This window comes from Staurois parvus, unplaced genomic scaffold, assembly GCF_062004578.1.
Source record: "Staurois parvus isolate SC_StPar_1 unplaced genomic scaffold, SC_StPar_1.0 ptg000575l, whole genome shotgun sequence".
NCBI lineage: Eukaryota > Metazoa > Chordata > Amphibia > Anura > Ranidae > Staurois > Staurois parvus.
In genome coordinates this window covers 3,994,987-4,001,608 of record NW_028318371.1, presented here as the reverse complement: position 1 = coordinate 4,001,608, position 6,622 = coordinate 3,994,987, and the positions used below count along the sequence as shown (strand labels likewise).

Here is a 6,622-nt window from a genome sequence, read left to right as displayed (position 1 = left end):
TTTTAGGAATAACTCACTGAAATCTGTCCCAACAAGAGTCTAGTAAACATCCCGGGGAGGATAAAACTTGAAACACAAAATCATAAATAATAATTTAATAAATAATCATAAAAAATAATAATATAATAATAAATTTAATTCAATAATATAATCAAACTAAAAACACTGAAATGTGAAATAGAGCGCCAAGTTTGCACATCGCTGAGCAAAGTCGCAGAATCGTTTTCAGTGTCTGATGAGGAATTTCCCCCACGAATCATTATCACTCAATTCTGCAAGTGGTTCTGATTTACTATCTCTGTTCTCTAGCCGGTCTAAAACCGCTTTTGACCGAAAGGGACGCTTTTTGGCCGTTTCTCAGTTTCCAGGCAGAAAGAACAGTAAAAATGCAGGCAGGGCGCTGGACAAAGCACTCGGGACAACATGTATGTGAAATGGTTTGATACAGGAATGTTATACTATGTAATATTCGTTTATTAGATAATGACAGTTTTTAAAATTTTTAAATTTGCCGCCAGTTCCGCCCCCCTTACGTCCCGACATGACAGGAACACGGAAGCCAGATGCCGGCATAGGCCGGAGGAGATGGCCGGAGACACTGCAGGGGGGACATCGCGGGAGCGCAGGACAAGGTAAGTGCTGCAGGGAATCCCTGAGCAATGCCGCATGGTAAGCCCGAGTGTAGCTCGGGGGGGTTACCGCTTTTGGTACTGAAACATTACCCCGAGCTACACTCGGGAATACCGCCGGGGGGGTTAAACACTAAACACTTTTTATTGTTGTGGAACTCTGAGGGAGGGTCGCACTTTCCTGTCTCCCCCCCTCGTCTCTTACCGATCTTCCTCCACATAAGCGGCTTACCGGCTGCCGCTGCCCCGGGAGTGATGGACGTGTAACCAAGGAAGGTGAATCCGGGTGCACACGCGGTTCCTCCATCACGGCGCCAAGATTCCCTTGTTGTTTGCTCCAGTACTATACCGGCTTTTAGAGTGTGACTTTTGGACGAGAAGATGTGCTTGGCTTGAAAAGAGAAAACTAATGCAGCCATCACATGGAAGGACTGCCATAACATCTGAAGTCAAAGGTTGCAAAGGTGTCTTTTCTCAGTTTGCTGGGAAGTCCTGGTTTAGGTGGCATAAAGATGAGTATAAGCCGTGATGAGGATACTTTGTGGTGTAGCGATACTTGCAGGAGTCGGGATTCTCCCATTCAGCATTCACTTTTGGTATAGAGAGCCATATCAGCCGGTCTAATATCAATGGTGCCCTGGTGCCACCTGCTGCTTTCATTTCCATCATTCACAAAGGATTGCAGTATGTGGAGGCAGAAGTGAGCATTGATGAGGATGGCACACTTTGTGACGGGAGGACGATGGAATCTCCCTGATTGATGCAGTTATACCTGATGTGGTACAGACAAGACAGCAGGCATACAGAGACAAGCTTGTGCAGCAACAGGCAGCCGCTGCAACGGCAAACAACCAGCAGCCATCTGCGAAGAATGGGGAAAATGCAGCAAACGGGGATAAGAATGGAGGACAGGGACTGGCAGATAACCACACTGATAGGATGGAAGTTGATGGAGATGTAGAAATCCCATCTAGCAAAGCAGTAGTATTACGTGGTCAGGAATCAGAAGTGTTGGTTTGTGCCTGGAACCCAGTTAGTGATCTATTGGCATCAGGGTCAGGTGATTGGACGGCACGGATATGGAATCTCAGTGAAAACAGCACTAGTGCTTCAACACAGCTGGTCCTTAGGCACTGTATACGAGGGGGGGGACAAGATGGTCCTAGTAACAAGGATCCTTAGATTGGAATAGTGAAGGAACACTTCTAGCAACTGGATCCTATGATGGCTTTGCCAGAATCTGGACAGAAGATGGAAACCTTGCAAGCACCTTGGGGCAACACAAAGGACCTATATTTGCCTTGAAATGGGACAAGAAAGGAAATATTATTTAAAGTGCAGGCGTAGACAAGATGACCATAATCTGGGACACACACAGGGGGGGCAAAACAACAGTTTCCTTTTCACACGGCACCAGCGTTAGATGTGGACTGGCAAAGTAACAACACATTTGCATCATGCAGTACAGATATGTGCATTCATGTCTGCAAATTGGGACAAGACAGGCCAATAAACACATTCCAGGGACACACAAATGAAGTGACCGCAATAAAGTGGGATCCCACTGGTGACCTTCTTGGATCCTGTTCTAATGACATTATTATTACACAGTATTTATATAGCGCCAACAGTTTGCTCAGCGCTGTACATTACAATGGGAGACAATACATGGGACAGTACAGTAACAATACAATACACGAGGGGTTTGAGGGGCCTGCTCCTTGGAGCTTACAATCTAGGAGGGAGGGGAGAGCGGTACAGGAGGAAATAGCTGTGGGGGATGGAATGGTAGGAAGAGTGGAGGAGATCAGCAAATAGCAGGGGGTGGGGTAGGCTTCCCTGAAGAGGTGGGTTTTCAGGGTGCATCTAAAGGAGAGGAGAGTAGGTGATAGTCTGATGGTTTTGGGTAGGGAGTTCCAGGGAGGGAGTTCCAGAGGATGGGTGACGCCCTGGAGAAGTCCTGTAGGCGGGCATGGGAGGAGGAGACCAGGGAACTTGAAAGAAGGAGGTCTCGTGAGGAGCGGAGAGTGCGTGCTGGGTGTTACTTGGATATTAGGTCAGTGATGTAGTTCGGGGCAGTGTGGTGGATGGATTTGTACGTCAGTGTCAGGATTTTGAATTTGATCTGTTGGGCAATCGGAAGCCAGTGGAGGGATTGGCAGAGGGGGGTGAAGCCAGCGGAGGGATTGGCAGAGGGGGGTGGCGGAAACGGAGCGGTTGGTAAATTGGATGAGTCTGGCCGCAGAGTTCAGGATAGACTCAAGCGGGGATAGCCTGTGGCGAGGCAGGCCAGTGAGGAGGGAGTTGCAGTAGTCGAGTCGTGATATGATGAGGGAGTGGATGAGCTGTTTAGTGGTTTCTGGGGTTAGGAACGTGCGGATTTTGGCGATGTTGCGGAGGTGGAGCCTGCATGAGTTTGTTAGTGATTGGACTTGGGGCTGGAAGGATAGATTGGAGTCAAGAATGACACCAAGTACTCTGGCCTGCGGGGCGGGCCTGATGGTGGCATTGTTGGACGTGATGGAGAAGTCAATGGGGGGTGGTGTCCAGGCTGGGGGGAAGACTAGGAGCTCTGTTTTGGAGAGGTTCAGTTTAAGGAAGTGGAGCGACATCCAGTCTGATATGTCGCTCAGTAGGTTTGTGATTCGGGCAGAGACCGAGGGGGTGAGGTGGGGGGTCGAGAGATAGATTTGCGTGTCATCGGCATATAGGTGGTAGTTGAAGCCGTGAGAGTGTATGAGTTGGCCAAGGGAGGAGGTGTAGATGGAGAAGAGAAGGGGCTCGAGGACAGAGCCTTGAGGGACCCCAACAGAGAGGGGGAGTGAGGGGGAGGTGGTATCGTTATAGGTAACGCTGAAGGAGCGTTGTGATAGGTAGGACGAGAGCCAGGAGAGAGCGGAATCTCTGAGGCCGAGGGAGTGTAGTTTTTTGAGGAGGAGGGGATGGTCGACAGTGTCGAAAGCCGCGGAGAGGTCGAGGAGTAGGAGCACTGAATAGTGGCCAATAAACACATTCCAGGGGCACACAAATGAAGTGAACGCAATAAAGTGGGATCCCACTGGTAACCTTCTTGCATCCTGTTCTGATGACATTATTATTATTACACAGTATTTATATAGCGCCAACAGTTTGATCAGCGCTGTACATTACAATGGGAGACAATACATGGGACAGTACAGTAACAATACAATAAAATACACGAGGGGTTCAAGGGCCCTTGTCAGGAATCCCAGAGAACACCACGGCGCACGAATCTGCACAGATGTAGGATCCCGACAAGACATACAAGCAGGTGGGCACTAGGACCCTGGTGTGCCTGTCACCAATGACGGCCGCGCAGGCACTAGGACCCAGGCGCGCCTGTTGGCGCCGGGCGGGCTATTTAAACCAGCTCATGCAATGCTCACATTGCCGTATGGTCTTCATTCCCTATTCCCTGCTCGTCTGTTCCTGCGTGAGATACCTTGTTGCCAACCCTGCTTGATTCTGACCTCTGCTGACCGTCTCCTGCTCTGATCCCTGGCTCGTCTGACTATTCTTTTGCTTACTCCTGATTACCTGACCTCCTGTTGCTGAAACCTGGCTTGCGACCCGACTACTCTCTGTCCGCTGCTCTGTACTGTTCTGCCTCTGCTGTTACCGACCCGACCTGCCTGACTACGCTGCACGTACTCTGTCATCCATCCATCCTGCACTGATCCGCTCACCACTGCCCAGGTCTGCCAGCCTCTTCACATAGGCTCTCTTCCGATACATACCTCCGGCAGTTCCCTCTACCACAGTCGGGTGTACTCAGGGGTCGTGACCTGGTCTCAGTCTGCTCCAAGTCCATCCCCACCATCAGGGTCCCTGGTGAATAAGAAGACTGGGGCTTAGACCCCGCACCCTGGGGAATCCCGTTCTGTGGGTTGCTAGAGATACCGCTGGGTGGTTCATGACAGAACCATACGGCCATGACTGAGTCTGGAAGAGGACCATCCCCGCTGGACGATATATGCCAACATCTGGCGGCGCTCACCCAAGCGGTTAAAACGCTACAGGAGGGTTACACACATCTGGAAGGTCGTATTCAGACGCTAGCCTCGCCGGCATCTACATCTCAGAAACCAGTTACTCCATCTTCGACCAGGAACCCCTCGGAACCTCCTGTCGGAGCAATGGTCTCAATGCCTGGAACCCCATGTACCGATGCCGGAACGGTTCAATGGGGATCGAGGAAAATTCAGGGCATTCCGCAATGCATGCCAACTATACTTTGAGCTGCAGCCGTGGACATTTTCTGCAGAATCTGTGAAGGTGGGGTTCATTATATCCCTACTGCAAGATGAACCCCAGGGCTGGGCCCACCGACTACTCGAGATCCGCCATCCACATCTGGATTCGGTAACAGCGTTTTTTAAAGCAATGGCGGTGTTATATGACGACCCGCAGCGGGCAGCATCGTCTGAAACAGCCCTGCATACACTTAGACAAGGTCGCTGAGCAGCGGAAGAGTACGCCTTGGAGTTCAGACGTTGGATGGGGGACACCCATTGGAATGATGCAGCCCTGCATGGGCTTATCCGAGTCACTTAAAGACGAACTAGCCAGAGTGGGCATACCCGATACCTTAGAAGACCTCATAACTCTGGCCATCCAGATCGATCGCAGATTGCGGGAACGTAAGCTAGACAGGTCCAGCCAGGGTCAGAGACCAACATGGGTACTACCTCGCGTTCCGGACCAGTCTACCTCTCCTGTTGGGAATCAGAAGCCGGAAGCCACCGAGATGCCCGAACCCATGCAATTGGGATTGATGCGACCGTCATTAACAGTTGAACGCCAGAGACGTCGGGCAAACCATCTCTGTCTGTACTGTGGGGGAGCAGGTCATGTGGTACGCTCCTGCCCAGCAAAACTGAGTAAGTGTGCCTCTGTTTTTTCTGCTGTATCTCCCACCTGTCTTAATAAGTCAAATTACTTAGCCGTGCCTATCTCCTTCCAGCTTCCTGGAAGGACCGTGTCAGCGACAGCAATTATTGACTCAGGAGCTTGTAGCTGCTTTATAGACCTAGACTTTGCAGCTCAACAGCAGATCCCCCTACAGACAAAGGAATGTGGGTTAAATATCTTCGTAGCCGATGGGTCTCGCATTAAATCAGGGTTAGTAGACCGGGAGACCCCACCTATCTGCACTACGGTGGCTGATCACCATCAGGAATTTCTCCGCCTGGATGCCATTGCATCCCCTCTATTTCCAATTATCCTGGGGCTTCCCTGGTTATGAGCACATGATCCCCAGATTAATTGGAAGACAGGGTCAATTCAGTTTCGGTCATCCTACTGTCAGGAGCATTGCTATTCCAGGGTTCCCGCAGTTCCACAGTCCCTGCTATGTATGGATGTAGATGCAGAACTGACCCAAGTCATTCCCCCAGCCTACCACACCTACCTCAATGTGTTTAGTAAGCGGGGGGGCAGACACTCTCCCTCCACATTGAACCTATGACTGCCCCATCGACCTTCTCCCGGGATCTGAGATTCCTTTTGGGCGAATATTCCCCTTATCTGAGCGGGAGTTGGGGGGTACTAAAAGAGTACATAGATGAAAATCTCCAAAAGGGTTTCATTCGCCCCTCTACGTCACCAGCTGGAGCTGGAATCTTTTTTTGTAGAAAAAAAAGACAAGTCCCTAAGGCCCTGCGTGGACTACCGGGAATTAAACAAAATAACGGTGAAAAATCGCTATCCGCTTCCCTTGGTTCCTGAGCTTTTTCAAAGACTAAGGTCAGCAGCAGTGTTTACCAAGTTGGATTTGAGGGATGCGTATAATTTAGTCCGCATAAGGGAGGGAGATGAGTGGAAGACAGCATTTCGCACCAGGTTTGGGCACTTCGAGTACCTGGTCATGCCCTTCGGGCTATGCAATGCACCAGCCACATTCCAGCATTTTGTAAATGACGTGTTCCGAGACTATTTAGATGTCTTTGTGGTCGTATACTTAAACGACATCC

The 6,622-nt window shown here is 50.3% G+C and overlaps 1 pseudogene; it reads left to right on the top strand.

The window, feature by feature from the left end:
* Positions 1-1,141: 1,141 nt before the first annotated feature.
* Positions 1,142-4,923, top strand: LOC149450356 (F-box-like/WD repeat-containing protein TBL1XR1 pseudogene; annotated as a pseudogene).
* The last annotated feature ends 1,699 nt before the right edge of the window (positions 4,924-6,622 follow it).